The sequence below is a fragment of the Balaenoptera physalus genome (assembly GCF_965194825.1).
Source record: "Balaenoptera physalus genome assembly, chromosome: 3".
In the NCBI taxonomy this organism is placed as follows: domain Eukaryota; kingdom Metazoa; phylum Chordata; class Mammalia; order Artiodactyla; family Balaenopteridae; genus Balaenoptera; species Balaenoptera physalus.
Window position 1 is genome coordinate 22,639,955 of NC_138890.1, and position 14,845 is coordinate 22,654,799.

General features: G+C 46.0%; 1 long non-coding RNA gene across 26 annotated transcripts in view; it reads right to left on the reverse strand.

The window, feature by feature from the left end:
* The window catches only part of LOC309658226, a 477,715-nt gene that overhangs the window by 429,087 nt on the left and 33,783 nt on the right, over positions 1 to 14,845 (reverse strand). For 4 of the 26 annotated variants that reach the window (XR_014262079.1, XR_014262082.1, XR_014262083.1 and 1 more), the window contains one exon: positions 1,836 to 5,801. The exons of 3 other annotated variants lie outside the window; for them this stretch is intronic. This is a non-coding gene — a long non-coding RNA (uncharacterized lncRNA). Of the gene's footprint in view, positions 1 to 1,835; positions 5,934 to 6,666; positions 6,884 to 14,845 lie in introns of those variants that run through there. 19 more of the 26 variants (XR_014262114.1, XR_014262077.1, XR_014262081.1 and 16 more) reach the window with 14 other exon arrangements.

Sequence of the window (14,845 nt, forward strand, 5' to 3'; positions counted from 1 at the left end):
ACCACCAGGGAAGTCCAGACATTTTCTTCATACGTAAAAAAGGAGCAGTAGGGACTTCCCTGGTGGCACAGTGGTTAGGAATCGCCTGCCAATGCAGGAGACACGGGTTCGAGCCCTGGTCCGGGAAGATCCCACATGCCGCGGAGCCACTGAGCCCATGCGCCACAACTACTGAGCCTGTGTGCCACAGCTACGGAAGCCCGCGCGCCTAGAGCCCGTGCTCCGCAACAAGAGAAGCCAGAGCAATGAGAAGCCCGCGCACCGCAAGAAGAGTAGCCCCCGCCTGCCTCAACTAGAGAAAGCCCACGCGCAGCAACGACCCAACGCAGCCAAAAATAAATAAATATAAAATTAATTTATTTTTTAAAAAAAGGAGCAGTAATTCCCCACAGAGATGTGAGGATCAAAAGGGATCATATTTGTGAAAGCGTTTGGTCAATTATAACGCACTTTTTCAATTATAAGGTGTTAGGACTACTTCGGGGGAGTAACACATTTTATACAAGCTGTTACTAGATGTGCACTGTATTCAAGTTTAGGGTGCATATTAACGTCCAGTGTCATTTATACACAAGAGATGCCTTCTAGGCTCAAGAGACAAAAGTTACAAGTGATAATCAGGCATTCATGAAGCTGGGATTTGATAACGTTTCTCCCAGTCTAAACGCAGTGGGAAACATCCAGAACTGAAAGTGGACACAAACTACTTAGTATTTTAGGAAAGCAGGAGAGACACAACAGGGTTGGGGAGAAGTATCAAGTCTATCAGAAGCTCTCAGGGACGCCTGGTGTCTACCTACAGAGGCTGCAACCAGCATATTCTTAGGACAAAACCCTAAGGTAGTGGGTGGTTTTTTGTTTGGTTTTTTGTTGCCTGAGAGTGAGCTACTGTCCCGCTATCTCACTCTAAAACCTATAGAAAGAGAAGGGCTGTGTTCCTCCAGCTGTGGCACCTCAGGGTAGGGTCCTCTACCTAAGGCTCTGAAAAAGTAAGGAGGGCACAGTGCTACCTCATAGTACAAAAAGGTACATGAAAGACCTATGTTCTCCTTCCTCTGCTGCTGGCAGGCACTAAGATGAGGAAGAGATGCTCAGAAGGCCATGGCATGGTGATGGAGGAGTCCAGTCTGGCTGCGGCACCTTCACGACCTTAGGAAAACTGTCGGCAAGCTTTCATTAGAGTAGGTTCAGGCCACAACGTGCATATTCATCTTTCATCTGTTTAAACAAGGCACTAAATAGTAGGTGTCACTGGTCACTTCCTATTGAACAAAGCCTACAAGATTTTAGGTAAGCATCAAGACACTGATGTTGGGTCAGGCGAAGATTTCTTAGCTATGACACCAAAAAGTATATTGATAAAAGAAAAAAATAAGCTGGGCTTCATTCAGATAAAAAATAACGCATTTCAAAAGACACCATTAAAAAAGTAAAGACGTGCCATGAACTAGGAAAAAATATTTGAAAATCATATATCCAATAAAGGACTTGTATCCAATAATAACAAGTGTTGGCAAGGATATGGAGAAACTGGAACCCTCATGCATTGCTGGTGGAATTGTCAAATTCGAAACTGCTACTTTGAAACACTGATTCATCATATGACCCAGGTAATTACCCCTAGGTAACCACCCAAGTGAAATTAAAACTACATGCACACATCAGCCAGAGCGGCCAAAACGTGGAAACAAACCAAATGTCCATTAATTGGTGGATGGATAAATAAAATGTAGTATATCCATACTATAGAATATTCTTTGGCAATATGATACAGGCTACTGCATAACCTCAAAAACATTACGCCAGATAAAAGAAGCTAGACACAAGAGACCACATACGGTATGATCCCATTTATATGAAATGTCTACAAAAGGCAAATCTATAGAGGTAAGAAGTAAATTATCGGTTGAATGGGTCTGGGGGTGGGAATGAGAGTGATTCCAAACAGGCACAAGGTTTCTTTTGGAGGGTGATGGAAATGTTCAAAAATTAGATTACATGATAGGTGCATACAACTCTATAAATTCACAGATTTTACTAAAAACCACTGAATTGCATATACTTCAAAAGAGCCAATTGTATGGCATGTGAATTATACATCAATAAAACTGTTTAAAAAAATAAAGAAATTTAAAAGAGAAGTCAGGGACAGCCCTGACCCCAAACCTCACTATGAAATGTTAACATATTTACACAGAAATCTGCCGCTTATCCTGATGTCGCCCTTCCAGAAACTTGACTCTTAGGATGACAAAGAACACGAACAAAGAGTAAGAGACCTCCAAACAGGGTCTAAGATAGCCGTGGCTCATTTATGCACTTTAGACTACAGGAGAAAATGGAAGTCCTCCCCTCGCCCCTACCCAGCCTGAGATGAAAACTTAATGACTCATAGGTACAAATGCAGGGCACCTAATTTTAAGCTCGATTATCTGGTTTTCCTCAGCAGCTACATTAACTAAGTGACAGTTAATACTGAGGATGGGATCAGAAGCAAACTATCAAAGCACAGGCCTCTGGGTCTGGTCAGCCCCTTACAACTTCACACCACTGAGGGCAGGGCAGCAACGGTACCCTGGTGGCCAAAAATGGTTATGACATCTGTTATCTGAGGCTGGAAAGAGAATCAGTTTCTCAAAATGAGGTCATCAAAATGGCCATGGGTATGCACCCATTTATGATACAGGTTCTCTTGCCTCACTCAAACCAACTGAATCAGAACCTCCAACAATGATACCTAAGAATCTGCATTTTTAACAAGCCCCCTCGATGATTCTTATGTTTTCAATTTTATTGTGCACAAGAGCCCTTTACTTAGAGAATATTAGAGATGGAAGGAACCTTGATGATCATCTAACCCAAAGTTCACCTACTGTAGATGAAAACACCGGGGACCAACGATGTAACATGATTTTCAAAGATCAAATAGTTCTTTAAACTCTTTAAAAAAAAAAAAAAACAAAACTATGTCTCTAGTCCTAAAAATTGTCAAGAATACTACTGAAAAAAGAGAATATAAAATGTACCTTGGAAATATTTTCTTCAAAGATTGATGAAGATAACATGCTTAATCATTTAAAGGGATATGTTTCTGCTCTCAGGAAAATTCATCCAGAGCACCTCATTACCTGAAGCTGCCAACTAAATGAGTCATCATAACAGTTAAATTATTTTTTCCTTGTTGGTATGTTCAGTTTAATTATTGCCTTTTTTCCCCAAACCTACCTCCCTTGAGAAAATGCATAGGTTATTTGACCCAAAACACCAACATTCTTACAGATCACAAGCATTAAGTCATCATTTCCGCTGAAGCCACATCTCCAGGGCTGCAAGTCATATTTTTATATTAATGCAGCCTGAATTCTCCTGTGCGTGGGTCCTAAATCATGAGCTAGCAAGAGGGAGGAGATATGGGGATATATGTATATGTATAGCTGATTCACTTTGTTATAAAGCAGAAACTAACACCATTGTAAAGCAATTATACTCCAATAAAGATGTTTAAAAAAAAAAAAAGATTACATTCTATTGGAGGAAAACAGTCAATAAACAAATATACAAATTAATTTAAAACAAAAAAAGTGGGTCTGTTTCCAGGGGCCTATTTAGCCAGTGGGTTCATCACCCGAAACCTCAGGCTCCCTTTCATTATTCCTGCTTGATCCTGCCTTTTGATAATTTCCAGTAAAGCACTGTTGTCTTATTTTCTGCTTTAGACAAGCTTAAGGGAGAGTTTCTTAAGTCACTTGACCAAAATATATTTTGGAGCACGGAAAGAACATAATTTCTTTGTTTTGGGGGGGGGTTTGTTTTCACAAAAGGATTACTTGGATTCAAAATCTTGTTCACTGACTTGTTAATCGTGATGTAGTGACATGACAAATTTCTCAGCCTGTTAGAGGCTTTAACTTCTTTTTCACAAAATGTAAAGAATAACACCTACCTTGCAAGGTTTTTTGCAAAGATTCTAAAAAACACGTAGCACGTAAAATAGATAATATATGTAACACGAACAGTGTCTATTGTATATATATAATTGTCAATGAAAAAATGTTGCCTGCCATATCAGTAAACAAAGGATGTTGCAGCCATCAAGCCATCACATTATAGCCGCCCCAAGAGTGAACCCTGAGGAAACTCAGGATGGAAACAGGATGCCCACCATCTAGCAGTCAACTGCCACAGCCTCCCCTGATGGTGCACCCCGAGGGAACTCAGGATGAGAAAGCACAGGATACTGGCCCACATAGCTGAGGTGCATATCAAAGGAAGGATTTCAGTGAGCCCAGACTTTTGCATCTTCCCATACACAGAAAAACACTAAAAATTCATTAACTCGAGATGTCTGGTTTTCTTTAATTAACAGGAATCTTTCGATGTTCCGATTACCTGGTCTTTGTTGCAAAAACTCCTGTAGTTGATGGTTCCTCCCTCTCCTTTTTGGATCAGACCCTCAGAGAGAGCTGAGAGGCTGTGTCCCAGGCTTAAGTCCTCAGTTTTGCCCACCCAATAAAACATATTTCTCAACTTTGAGGTTGTGCATTTTTTTCAGTCAACATCATATATATGTTAAATATACATATATAGAATATATATACACAAATATACATATATATTAGTGTAGGGGGTAAAAACATGGACTTTTCCTTGTTATTTAACCACTCTGAACCTCAGTTGCCATTTCAGCAAAAGAGACATATTAACAGGTCCTAAATCACAGTGTTGTCAGAAGGGCTAAACACACATAAAGCCTGTACCCGCTGTCTGGCAAACAGTAGGAGCTCAACAAATGTTGTCCAATGGCAAGGCAGCCCTCAAGAGACCAGCGGTCAGTACGTGGTGGGTATTATGATTATTGTTCATTTCTTTCAGGGGCAATCTGGAAGCGCAGAGGCAGAGGTCTGGAGGAATTTTAGGGGTCCACACAATACACCCAGGTGGGAACAACACAGATCCCCTGAGTGGGGTTCAGGGAGCACCTCAGCAGCCCTGGCCCTTCCTGCTCTCTCAGTTGGGAGGGTCTCAATGCTGGACTTTGTATTTTCAAAAGATGGCCCGGGCCTTCTTCAGAGAAGAGGAGGTGACAGACAGCATGATGGCGGCTGATGAAGGTGTGGGATGATGAGCGGAGAGTCAGCTTGTACCAGAAACATCAACACTCAACCAATGCCTGGCTCTACTTCCTCACCTGTTGATTGATGACTAGGCTTTATCTAGTTTCAGGACGAGAGTAAAACACAAGGATTCGAAATAGAGTCACAGGTGTAGAAAACAAACTTATGGTTACCAGGGGGGGAAAGTGGGGAGGGGAGAGGGATAAATTGGGAGATTGGGGTTGACACATACACAACACTACCTATAAACTAGATTACTAATCAGGACCTATTGTATAGCACAGGGAACTCTACTCAGTACTCTGTAATGACCTGTATGGGAAAAGAGTCTAAAAAAGAGTGGATTATATGTATATGTATAACTGCTTCACTTTGCTGTACACCCGGAACTAACACAACATTGTAAATCAACTATACTCCAATAAAAATTTTAAAAAAACACACGCAAGGATTCTCCAAAGATCTTATGTTTGGACCTGATTCCTAGATCTTCTTCTGGGAATTGGGGGTGGGAGGAGAGAGAGTAAAGGAAACGGTGGGGTGGGGCGGGGGGACGTGCATAGGGAAATGAGCGCTTCATGGTGGAAGCACTGAAGCACCACAAAAGGAGTTCCATCGATCCTGGAGAAATCCCCTCACGTCCCCTCCAGGAAAACTTCAAAACTCAGGACTGTCGATTCAGCGCACCTGAAAAAAACAAAGCAGATGGACGTCAGGACCCCGTTGGGATCCTGCAGCTCCATGGCTGCGGCCCCAGCAGTTTTGAGGGCAAACAGCTTACTCCAGAGTATTGATCCAGCCACAGCAAGGTGCAATCTGCTTAAAAAAAAAAAAAAAAAAAAAAGCCCGTTTGAGAAATAGACCCACAGACACAGAAAACAAAATTTCGGTTACCGAAGGGGAAAGGGTGAGGGGAGGGATAAATTAGGAGTGTGGAATTAACAGAGACACACAGATATATGATATATGTAAAATAGATGAACAACAGGGTCCTAGTGTAGAGCACAGTATTACTGTGCTCAATATTACTCAATATCTTGCAATAAACGATAATGAAAAAGAATCTGGAAAAGAATATATATATGTATGTATGTATACGTATGTATGTGTGTATGCATAACTGAATCACTTTGCTGTACACCTGAAACCACCAACAATGTAAATCAACCATTCTTCAGTTTAAAAAAATAATTTAAAAATAATTTTAAAGTCTGTGTATGTACAGCAACCCTACCCCGTCAAGCCGGGAAGACGAACAGCAGTTACGTGTAGACAGAGGCAACCCACCACATTGTCCCCAGCACGCAACTCCAGACATGGTCAGAAGCCTTTTACTGCCTGAGAGTTTTAGCACATGAGGGGGAAGCTTTTCAACTCAATTAGCATTCAATGGTCCTGATGCTCAATCACAGGGATCAGCTGGGAAGTTACTAAAGCCATTACCAGGGGCTGGAGTCGCCAGTTGAGTTTGAAATGTCAGTGCCTTTCCCCTGACACCACCTCCCCTCTTCCCACTGTCCCTCCCAATCAGAGGTCCTGATAATTTGGTAACCTTTCACAACAGCAGGGAGTCATCCTTCAGTCTTGGGATCAGGGACTTTGAAATGCCCAAGGAGTCAATTACAGCTTGGCTCTGTCCCTGGGAAAAGAAAGCAGCATCCGAGAGGTGGAAGGAATTGGGGTCCTGGGCAACGCGGGCATGTGAGTTCCCAGGCGCCTTCTCCCAGATGCTGCCTGCATCCCACCAAAGCTTCCGAAGAGACCACAGCCTGTAGGGGTAGAAAGAAGAGCCTGGGAAGACCCAGCTCAAGGTTGCTCTAAGCAAAAGAGAATATGAATGGAGAATTGTCTCGAATTAGAGGAGGATTGCAGGAATGTAACCCTTTGTATTCTAAAGATCTGACAGTGAATTGGTAGGTAGGTAGGACCTTGGCTAGTTTGTTAATCAATACCCATTGGCCCTTTCCCTTTGCTGCATCCAGATTCCCTTCGACAGCCCCCTTGCCTCTGGGTGAGGCCCTGGGACCAGCCCTGACCAGTGGACCATGCGCAGAAGTGGCTCTGTCCTCTCTGGGCAGAAGAGGCCAAGAGCGTGCGTGCCTTCTCCAAGCTCCCTTCTTCCAGCGCCGGGGCTCTGAGGACCTGAGGAAGGTGACGCCACAATGTTGAAGGACCCTGAGTCCCTCACATCTGCAAAGAACAGAGTCTCCCACTCCAACCCTAACCAGTAAATCGAGCAAGAAAGAAAACTTGAACCTGTATGGATGAAGAATGTCGCCTGCCCTATCAGTCAACAGAGTGTTGCAGCCATCAAGCCATCATCAGCCATGGCAGCCATCCCCGATGGTGCACCCGGAGGGGATTCAGGCTGGAGAAAAGCAGGATGCTGGCTCTAGATAGTTCAAATGCACATCAAAGGAAGGATTCCAATGAGCCCAGACTCCTGCCTCTTCCCATACATGGAAAAATGCTAAATTCATTAACTTGAGATGTCTGGTTTTTCTTTAATTAACAGTAATCTTTTGATCTTCCGACTACCTGGTTGTTTTGGGGTTTAATGTTTTGTTTTGTTTTGTTTTTTACAAAACTCCTATATGTCCTGGTTCCTCCCTTCCCTCTTCAGTGCAATCTCTCAGAGCGATCTGACACTGCCTCCCGGGCTTAAGTCCTCAGCAAATCCACCAAAAAAAAGATGATTCTCAACTTTTAGTTGTGCATTTTTTTCAGTCAACACCTGCTAAGCCACTGAGATTTTAGGTTGTTTGTTAGTACAGCTACCATCAGTTATCCTGACTGACAAAATGACATAATCAGAATTACAAACAAAAATATCCATCATATATATATATATATATATATATATATATATATATATATATATATATATATATATATTTATAAACAACAAAATAACGGAATTAACTGTCCAAAAAAGGGAGCTGGTTAAATAAAGGATGGTACACGATACAGCCGTTAAGACACGTCTTTAAAATGATGCTAATGACATAGGGATACGATAAAAAGTGAACTTATTGTTTTTTATACTGCAGCGTAGTAACCAAAAAGTAATTGTAAAATAATTTAAGTACTTTGCTTAGAGTCTTTGAAGGGGATTTATGGATCACAGATTTTTTTTTTTAATTCTCCCTTTCCCGTCTTACCACAGCACTTGCTCCCACACTTCCTTCTTCAAATATTCGTGCACAAAATCCCCGCCACTAGCCTACTTACCTCTAGCCTCCCCTTCCTTTTTTCCCCAATACTGTACCCCCAAAACTAAAGGACAGTCCACCATGCAGAAAAGGAAGAATAGGTGGAAGGAGGGTAAGACTGCTAACAGTCATACATCAACAATGCTCACCCAGAACCTCTGGCAAAAGGAACTTCATTTTCCTACATCTTTCCAGAATCAGAATCTTGCTCACCTCTGGCCCAGGCTCAAAGCGAGCTCTTGTCGTCAGAGAAAAATTAAGGAGTTCTCCACTGCCTGTGAAAGTAACTGAGGATGCTTTCTGATACATTGCAGGCACGGAGAGAGAGCATGTTTAGCTTAGTCAAGGCCTCTTTTATGACATGGAAAGAAAAGAGGTCAAAGTTACATTAAAATGAAGAATCAAAGAGTTCTTTGATTTTTGAAAGAAATCATTAATTGCATGACTTTTGATCAGACTGCATGTCTTATCAAATCTGGAGCTCATACTTGCACGTGGATGAATAATACAAGAGCCCCCACAAGATCCCTCTTCCTCTGCAGCCCCATGTTTTTCTCCCTTTGGCTGGTGACAGTGGTTTTTTTCCTCTACGTGAGTTGGATGGGTTGGGAATGTGTCACTTTGAAAAGAAGATGCCCTAACACCTGTCCATAAAAAAGGCAGAGTTCTGGTTACCTCAGCCCTCCCATCCATTCTGGGCACCCACTCAGGGCTCCAAAATGATCTTGTTGGCTGGGCCTTCACAGTAGATAGGTGTGAATTAAATGACGAAGCTCTGGGCTGCGTCAGACAGAGGGGGCAAATCATAGTGTCTGATAGGACAGGTATTTTGCCTGTTTTTAAATTTCTACACAATGGGGGGATCCTTTTCTAGGCTGACCCATCTGGAAGTTGTTCCCCCCCACCCCCCAGGTATCAAATTCAGCCTCAACAGAACATGGGCCCTCAGAGATGCCACAAACATAGAGACCCCAGAAGGAGAAAAAGGAGAGCGCTGTAAACCTGGATCTCAAGGAGGACAGAAACAGGCATTTTGCAGACAGCATGAAAGGAAAGCACAGAAAATGACTCCACTTAAAACAGAATTTTGAAAAAAAAAAAAAAACCCAAAAAACAAAAAACAGAATTTTGAGCTACAACAGCTCCGGGGACTTGAATTCTCTCCAGTTAGTAAATACATAGTTTGCACCATCTTACCACAGAATAATCTGAGATAAGATGAGAGACAGGGTACTAAAGATCGACAAAACCTAGATTTTGAGTGAGGAGGACTCTGAAATGGGCAAGAATACAGACATCTGCACTCAATACAAAAAGCTGAGAGTTTTGTCCACCCTTGTGAGGAAGGTATTAAGAACCTCAGTAAAGGGGCTTCCCTGGTGGCGCAGTGGTTGAGAATCTGCCTGCCAATGCAGGGGACACGGGTTCGAGCCCTGGTCTGGGAAGATCCCACATGCCGCGGAGCAACTGGGCCCGTGAGCCACAACTACTGAGCCTGCGCGTCTGGAGCCTCTGCTCCGCAACAAGAGAGGCCGCGATAGTGAGAGGCCCGCGCACCGCGATGAAGAGTGCTCCCCCGCTCGCCGCAACTGGAGAAAGCCCTCGCACAGAAACGAAGACCCAACACAGCCAAAAATAAACATAATAAATAAATAATAAATAAAAATTTTTTACCAAAAACCAAAAACATAAAATCTGGAAAAAAGTTGAACACCTATATACGCCCTGCAGACTTTACATTTAGTATTTTGAAGAAAAAAAAAAAAAAACCTCAGTAAAAATGACTTAGAGTCTTCAATTACTCCTTTTCTTAGTAAAAGTGGAGGGAGATATACAACCTTAGTAATCGTTACGGATAATATCCGGACTATGGGTGTGTCACTGGCAATCTCAGAAAGTGGGTCTCTCTTGCCCTCCTGGGGCCCCTGGGGCTGTGCCAGCCCACCGGCACGCCCCACGTGGGGTGTCTGCTAGACTAGGGCATGGGTGGGGAGGCCCAGGTGTGAGGGGCCAGGTAGAGTATCTCTGCCTCCCCCCTGATCTCCTCCACAAAACTGCCCCTCCTCCTGAAGCCTGACCCCCAAGTCACACGTTCCTTATCATGACCTCACTGGGTAGTGATGACCTCACCGGCCTTCTAACAGTTTCCATGGCAGCGTAACTGCCAACGTGCTGCCCTCAGAGAAACTTCCCTGACAGTTCTCCACCAGATACCAATCTCTTTGGTTGTCTGCGAGAGAATGTGTGACTGGATCGTCTATATTAACTCAGACCTGTGCTCTGTTCCATGGGTGGGCAGTGCGGCAGGTACACTGAGACCGCCCGGAGGCATGGTGTCCACACAACCTCACCTGGCTGCCTCATGTTCCTGTGGGGTTTGCCCACTACGTATACCTGAGCGCGTTCCCAGCTGTAAGTAATACCAGTGACCTGGGACACCTTCAGGGACCCACAGTGCTCACTGCTGAGGACAAGTGAAAGGTCATCCCTGGACAAGTGTGCAGGATGGTCCTGATCTTTATAAATGTAGCTTCCCCTTTGGGCTACAGGATGCTTCCATTCAGACCCTTTCCTGATTGGCCTCTTAGCAAAAGACAAGTGCATTTTTGTTGGCAAATGGTAAATGGAGCAGTTTGAGGAAGAGGGCCACTCTTGAAACACACCTTCAAACCCAGGCACCTCTGTGCTGTCATGGAGACATCTATATCGGTGCCCTCAGACACATCCCATCCTGAGCTGCTGAGTACTAGGGGAGAGGGTGGTGCCATATTGATGGGAAGACTGGAAGAACCAAGAGGGATGTTGAAGTGCTAATGAGACTGGAGGGCTGAGGAGATGGTGTCCCAGGAGGCTGGGTTGATGTGAGCCTAGACTTGGTACCCAGAACGCGGTTCTCAGTCTCCTGATCACTCTGCCTCAGTATTTGGCCTTGTTCTAATCTACATAAAAGTATCAGAGGGCTAGAGTTCAGTGTGGTCAAAACAGGCAGTATAAATGGGGGCCAAGAGGGGTTGCCAAGGTGGGAGGGGTTCTTCACCAATTTATATTAGATTATTTTTTTCCAAAACTTGAAAGACATTTCCATTAAAGCCTCAGAAGTGACAGACTGCAAGAAATGTTTTCTCTGTTGTGGAAGGGAGAGATGGAGAGGCTCATGATTGCAATGACTTTCGGGTTCTACTGTTTTCCCTGGAAACGGTGAAGAGACTTCCTCATGTGCTGCAGCCGTAGGCTCTAGGAATTGCTTTTGCAGCCAGTGTCCCTTCCCTAGGGACTCATAGAGGTGATGGGCCAAGGCTGTGTTTTGGATGTCAAGTCGATTAAAGGTCTTCAGCCAGAAACTGGGAGAGACATGAGAGAGGGAAATTCTGGCAGGAGACTGTGTACAGCAGAAGTGACTGATCAGTTCTGATTTTCTTTGCAGCAGCAGTGGCTCCCGTTTCTCCTCCTACCCCTGGTCAGTACCATGTCCACTACCGAGGGTGTGGAGAAACGCAGTTGGGCTGGCATGGGGAGACATACTGCCTAGTTGGTGGCTACAGGGCCTACGGGGATGTTCCTTTGGCCACGCCAGCAAAGGTGGAAGCAGAGAAGCCAGTCCCCAGACGTGCTCCCAAGAGAAAGCACGCTCCGGAAGAGTCAGACGAAGACCTGGGTTGCCCCAGACCCAAAATCCGGCGATTGGAGCATTCAACCAGCTTCGGACTAGAAGGTGCTTTGATTCTCAAGCAGGGTGGCCCAACCTCTGGGCACATCCCCTCTGCAACAGCCCCAGTAAACCAATGTCCCATCCTTACTTTCCCAAGGTCGGCAACAGGGAGTCCCCTCCTAAAGAAGATTCTCTCGCATTGCCACACTCTCAAAGGCTGCCCCCAGTGTGGTTCCTTCCTGTGGGCCTGATCAGCCTAAGGGCAGAGGTGTCTCTTTCCTTCTCTGAGTCGGACCAAATCGTCTTAGTAACACCTCTTCACAGTGGTGACCATGTGTTTCACGGGGGCTGCTGCTGAGCCTTTATCTCATCCTTTCATGGGGGAGAGAGGGAGGATTATAATGATTTTTACTTCTAGGGGAGAGGGTGGTGCCATATTGATGGGAAGACCGGAAGAACCAAGAGGGCTGTTGAAGTGCTAATGAGACTGGAGGGCTGAGGAGATGGTGTCCCAGGAGGCTGGGTTGATGTGAGCCTAGACTTGGTACCCAGAACGCGGTTCTCAGTCTCCTGATCACTCTGCCTCAGTATTTGGCCTTGTTCTAAGCTACATAAAAGTATCAGAGGGCTAGAGTTCAGTGTGGTGGAAACAGGCAGTATAAATGGGGCCCAAGAGGGGTTGCCAAGGTGGGAGGGGTTCTTCACCAATTTATATTAGATTAGTTTTTTCCAAAACTTGAAAGACATTTCCATTAAAGCCTCAGAAGTGACAGACTGCAAGAAATGTTTTCTCTGTTGTGGAAGGGAGAGATGGAGAGGCTCATGGTTGCAATGACTTTCGGGTTCTACTGTTTTCCCTGGAAACGGTGAAGAGACTTCCTCGTGTGCTGCAGCCGTAGGCTCTAGGAATTGCTTTTGCAGCCAGTGTCCCTTCTCTAGGGACTCATAGAGGTGATGGGCCAAGGCTGTGTTTTGGATGTCAAGTCGATTAAAGGTCTTCAGCCAGCAACTTGGGAGAGACATGAGAGAGGGAAATTCTGGCAGGAGACTGTACAGCAGAAGTGACTGATCAGTTCTGATTTTCTTTGCAGCAGCAGTTCCTTTGGCCACGCCAGCAAAGGTGGAAGCAGCGAAGCCAGTCCCCAGACGTGCTCCCAAGAGAAAGCACTCTCCGGAAAGGTCGCACAAAGATCTGGGTTGCCCCAGACCCCAAATCTGGCGATTGGAGCATGGTGCCAGGAGGTAGACCCCACAGCATCTTGCTGGCTGAGGCACTCTGAAGAGAGGGCAATGGTTTAACTGCCTAAGGCAGCGAATGCCTCTTCCTGCAGTGACCCACTCCGTCCCCCCACTGCCCACTGCCACAGATCACAACCTGCGTCGTTCTGTTTGAGCCTTCCTCAGCCAGGAGCCTCCTGCCACACTAAATGGCCAAAAGCAAGGAGCCTCAGAAACTGAGGTTTGAAATGACAGTCTGCCCTGAACTTCCCAGGGCTGAAGCTGGCCTGGAAGAAAACGTGACGTTCCTCTGCTCAATCCTCAGGGGCCCCTTTGTCAGCTGAAGACAGAAAAGTCTGCACTCTGCGAGCCGAGAAGAATGCAGGAGCAGAGACAGGGTGCAGAGAAGCCTTAGCACTCTACCACATGGGCTCCTGCTCTGAGCCATTGTCAGCGGCCACCACCACAAACCAGGGGGAGCTGGGTTCTTTGAAACTGAAAGCAGCAATCTGTGGCTTCCCAAAGAGCCTCCTGCCTGGGGTCTCAGGAGGCAGGATAGAGAGACCCAGGAAGACCTGCTCCCTGAAGCAAGCACAGGATGGAGAGTCAAGCAGCACGCACCCTGCCCCGAGGTTCACATGCTCCTTTATTCCCAGCCCTTTCTGTCCCCAGGGGGGTCCCTTACTGCTCAATGTTTTTCTGTAACAGACTTCTAGGGTCGCCAGTGCTCACACTTAGGTCACTACCCCTGTGCTAGGCACTCCTGCTACCCAGGAAAGGTTCCAAAGGTGGAACAGCTCCAGGGGGTGCCAGGGATCAGAGCAAAAACTTGAGAGGCTGGGGATGAAGGAGTTTGGGCACAGTCCCTAAAGCATCTCAGTGTTTGAGCTTCTGTGAGAAGGCACATCCCCTCTGTGTGGGTGTGTGTGTGTGTTGGGGGGAGGGGGTCCCCAGAGGAGGCAGCTAGGGGGAGGGCCTGAGGCTGGAAATGGGGAATGGCGTGCGGCCTCTGAGCAAGCACAGGCACTTAGCCCTTGAGGTTTCTGGGAAAGGTAGAGCCACAAGGGCCTCGAGATAAGGCAAGTGTAGCAGCAGAACCCAGGTGCCAGGTCTTTCCTCAGAACCTATACTTCTTCACGAGGCCAGGCCTTCCATGCTGAGGTAGGAGGGATCCTGGCCAGAAGGTCGGCCAGCAGCCCTGGGAGGAAGGTTGCTGCGATAGGGGCTCTGCTGCCATGGAAATGACTTCATTTCCTTCCACTCAAATAGCCTACTGACTGGGTTCCTGCTCTGTTGAGGAAAAGGGTCATTGACTCTCCCCAGAAGGTGTTCAGTTCACATCCCAAAAGTCCCTCTCTTCAGGCCCTGGGGAGGTGTAGCAGCTCCTGAGGGCGCTCTTTCCTGAGGCTGGCTGACAGAAGTGGGGGGGGGGGCGGTTTCCTGAGAGTTCCCGGGTGCTGGTTGAAGTCCCCAGAGAATGGTCATGCAGGTTGGGGAGTCAAGTAGGTGGAGAGAGAAGGTCGGGGGCAGAGGGCCCCTTCCTGAATCCAGAGCTCACAAGGTTCCCCCCCCCCATTTCCAGAAACTCTCTCTTCCCCCACACCAGCCCACATGGCCGCGTACCAGGAAACCGGGAGCCCAGAGCACCTGTG